At 43.5% G+C, this 4,316-nt stretch overlaps 1 pseudogene; it reads right to left on the minus strand.

Annotated features, from left to right (window-relative positions):
* Nucleotides 1-1,333: 1,333 nt before the first annotated feature.
* LOC127192303 (olfactory receptor 10A3-like) lies at nt 1,334-2,282 on the minus strand (annotated as a pseudogene).
* Nucleotides 2,283-4,316: the final 2,034 nt, after the last annotated feature.

Consider the following 4,316-nt stretch of genomic DNA (forward strand, 5'->3'; position numbering starts at 1 on the left):
CATTAACACCTACGCTAAGTCATTACTGACATTTGATAGATGCTAGTTAAGAGAGAGTCATTTTTTCCACAGGCGTGGCCATGTTCCAGTGGATGGCCTATTCCCACATGGGCATAAGCAGCACTAATTAACTCAACAGATTCTTTAAAATAGATAAAAGGTCAGGAAGTTGGGAAAGGGGCATAGTGGAGAGAAACTGAGAAGATGTAGGAGAAGGATTGGGGATAAATGCAATCAAAATATATTTCATATGTGTATTAAATTATCAAAGAACAAATTTGAGATATATATTATATTAATACATATTTTTAAAGACCAAAAGTAACCTAGTCTGGATTCAAATGAATTTGGGCACCCTAAAAATAAATTCATTCTTTAATCTTCCTTTCTTTAAAGCTATATTTATTTATTTTATGTAGATGAGTGCTCTAAAGAGGGCATCAGATCCCAGTATAGGTGGGTGGTTGTGAGCCACCATCTGGTTGCTGGGAATTGAACTTAGGACCTCTGGAAGAGCAGACAGTGTGCTCTTAACCATTGAGCCATCTCTCCAGTCCTCTTCACTCTTTCTTGGAATGGATTTTCTCTCTAAAAAAAAAAAAAATGGTGCCGTATCGTTGGTCTCCTGATACTCTAGACAGGAGTGTGCTAAGTGAGGCTCTACATCTACATGAAGTAAGCAGAGACATGTGCACAGCAATTCTGCTGTAATGTTTTTGGCTTGGTTTGTGGTACTGGAATTAAACCCAAGACCGAGTACATGTTAAGCGAGCGCACTCTGTGTCACTGAGTGACATGCTCGGGCTTTGTATTCTCAGGATGAGTTTCTCTGTGTATATAGCTCACCGTGCTCTAAAACACACGTACCAAGGCTGATCTTGGATGACTTTGTGAAAGTCAATGATTAAAAGTGTGCAGCACTTCAGTCAGCTTCTATAACACCTATTAAAGTGGATAGATACAAGATAATTCATCTCCTCATTCATCCTTGAGGAATCTATCAAAGAAAAATAAAATCACCAAAACACGTGAACATAAGGAACTAGGTGTTTGTTGCAGCAGCATCCTAATGGCAACCCTCTAGCAATGATCTGTATGTCAACAATAGAGAGTGGATCAATAAACCATGTATCATGTGTTACAGAAGACTATACCTCTTAAAAACAATTGATTGCATCATTAGAGGAGATTAATGTAACATGTTTTCAAACATGGAGATATCAAGAAAGAAAGCATACTCTAAATAAGAAATGGACTCTGCTTTCATCACCTTCAAAGTCCACAAAGAGTTCAAAAGCATGATAGAAAAAGAAACACCGAGTTCCTCAACAAATCAAACCATGTGTAAAGCCACTTTTCTTTGCCATCATTTCACCATAGCCCTTTTCATCTCTTTGTTTCTCAGGCTGTAGATGAGGGGATTCAGCAGAGGGGTCAGCAGTGCGTTCGCCAATGGCATCAGTTTCTTGGTGTCTGGCGAGTACCTGGATTTGGGCTGTAGATAAGTTATACTCGCTGTGCCATAGAAAAGGGTGACAGATGTGAGGTGAGAGGCACATGTGGAAAAGGCCTTCTGCCTCCCTGTGGTGGATGGCATCCTTAGGATGGCAAAGAGAATTCGAGTGTAAGACGAGAATCAGCAGGAAGGGAACCATGACGATCAAAATGGTGCCTGTGAAGGAAGGCATAGACCTCAAACAGGAACGTGTCTGCGCATGCGAGCTCCAGCACTGGCGGCGTCTCACAGAAGAGATGGTTAATTTCCTTGAGGCCACAGTAAGGGAAACTCAACACCCACGTAGTCTGCAGAGTACTCATCATGGTACCCGAGAGCCATGAGAACATCACTAGCCTCACGGAAGTCCTTTTGTTCATAATCACCGGGTTAGGATAGAGGATGGCAGATTGCAGCAAATCGGTCATAAGCCATCGCCCCCAGGAGAAAACACTCGGTCCCACCAAAGAGAAGAATGAAATACATCTGCGCAAAACATCCCCCAAAGGAAATGGTCGCTTTCTCACTAGTCAGGACTACCAGCATTTTAGGTGTGATGACTGTACTGAAGCAGAGGTCCACTAAAGATAAGTTCTGCAGGAACAGGTACATGGGGATGGGCAGGCTCTGATCCAGGAGGATGATGGTGATAATGATGCCATTTCCTGTCAGTGTCACCAAATAAATAACTAAGAAAGTCCCAAACATCTGCCCTTGAAGTTCGGGATAGTTAGAAAAATCCCAAGAAGATGAACTCAATGGTAGAGTTGTGATTTGGCCTCCTCATTGCTGTAGTGGAGGCCTGTGTTGGTCTTAGGGACATAATACTTAAGTCACAATGCAGGAGTTGAGTTCATGTCTGGACTTCTTGGCAGCAGGTATGAAGGCATACTCATTTGACAGAGGTTCAGACTAGCAGTTTTGAAGAACGGCTAATAAGCTGTAACCGTGAGTCTTTAAAACACAAATAAAAGAGTAATGAAGCTTTGGCTCAGAATTCTTTTTTAACAAATATAAAATAGGGCTGGTGAGATGACTCAGGTGGTTAAAAGCACTTGCCACACCACACAGGCTGACTTCAGTTCCATCCCTGGAACCCACATTTTAAGAACTATGATGTAGTAGGGCACATCTGTAATCCCAGTGCGCCTATGATGTGAGTAGGAGGCAAAGCCAAGTAAAATACCCATAAACTTGTGGGCAGCTAGCCTGGAATTCACGGTACAACAGGAATAAAATAGACCCTTCTTAATATAGTGCAAAGAGGGAAGAAATTTCTAAAAGTCTCTTGACCTCCACATGCTCTCCATGGTGTGCGCGTGTGCTTGCACATGCACACACAGACACACACACACACACACAGCAACAATAATAATAAATGTAAAGCTTAGAAATTAAATAATAGAATAATCTTTGGCAGCATTTTTCTATGTAGCAAAAAAAATTAATCAAACTCAGTTTTAGAACATACGTAAGCATTGGGTTATTTAGAATCCACTAACAATTACTTTGGTGCATGCATCCCTGTGTCGTTTTTAATTGTACGCTTGTATGTGATTTTAAATAAAAAGTTTCCAATTAGACCTTCGCCCCCTACACATATATCACCAGCAGGCAGTTTGATCTTCATGGGGGTCCCCTAGTAAGTTGCGTAGGTGCTGTCTATGGCATGAACTCTGTTGCCTGTGTTTCGATCACTTCCCCCTTAATGACGCTACCTTGCCTGGCCCTGGTGGATGAGGATGAGCTCAGTCTTGATGTGACTTGATGTGCTGGGGTAGGTTGATAGGGGACTCCCCTTTTCTCAGGAGAAGGGGAGGGGGAGGGGGAGAAGAGGGTGATAGGGTGGGGCTGAGAGGACAGGATGGCAGGGGCTACAATAGATACATAAAGTGAATATAGAAATTTTAAAAAGAAGAGAAATCATCAATTAAAAAAATGTCCCCACTATATTGGTGGATAAACTGGTGGAATATTTTCCTGATTAATGATTGGTGTAGAAGGCCCAGTGCATTGTGGGTGGTTTTACCCCTGGGCAAGTAGCTGTGGGCTGTATGAGAAATCAGACTGAACAAGCCATGAGGGGCAAACCTCTAAGCAGTATTCCTCCATGGCCTCGGCTTCAGTTTCTGCTTTGGCTTTCCTCAGGGATGAGTGTGAGAGACCAAAGAAGAGCTGCATTTACTGAGTTTTCTAGAAGTTGAGTCTGCTGTGGGGCACTAGCACCATTGCTTTAGGAATTGGTCTTGACTCTGTCACAAACCCCCAAATGGGGATCCCTCTCTGTGTGATCAGCAACTGCCCCTGGACAACCCTTCTGGCTTTGCGTTGGTCATCTTATTTATCAATAGAGAACTTCAGGCTGCTGTGTCCCAGTCTAGTCAGATGGGAGCTAGACTGGGGGAGGTGAGACAAGAGCAGTTAGGCAGCAAGTAAGCATGGGATGCCTGATTCTCTATAGTCTGCCATTCTGGCATACAGCTAACTGTTCTCCTCCTTGTCCAACTCCCCTCCAGAGCCCCTGTCTAGATGAGGCTCCCAGCTCTCCCTGAACCTCCCTAGACCAACTTCCTCTGTTTCCACATTCTCCCCACTGTCAGTCCTCACACATGCAAAGAACCAGAAACCCACAAACACTTCCCAGATCCTTGCCTCCGTTCAAGTTCCTCTGTTCCTTCCCTCGGTATACTGAGACCTGCTCACCTCCCATGTCTTATACCTTCTGCTCCCATCTGTATTTCGTACCTCCATCAAAACAATGCCATGCTTCCTCCCCAAACCTTCAGGCCTCCCCTGATTCACAGAACAAAATGTTCATTTC

Source organism: Acomys russatus, chromosome 7, assembly GCF_903995435.1.
Source record: "Acomys russatus chromosome 7, mAcoRus1.1, whole genome shotgun sequence".
In the NCBI taxonomy this organism is placed as follows: Eukaryota; Metazoa; Chordata; class Mammalia; order Rodentia; family Muridae; genus Acomys; species Acomys russatus.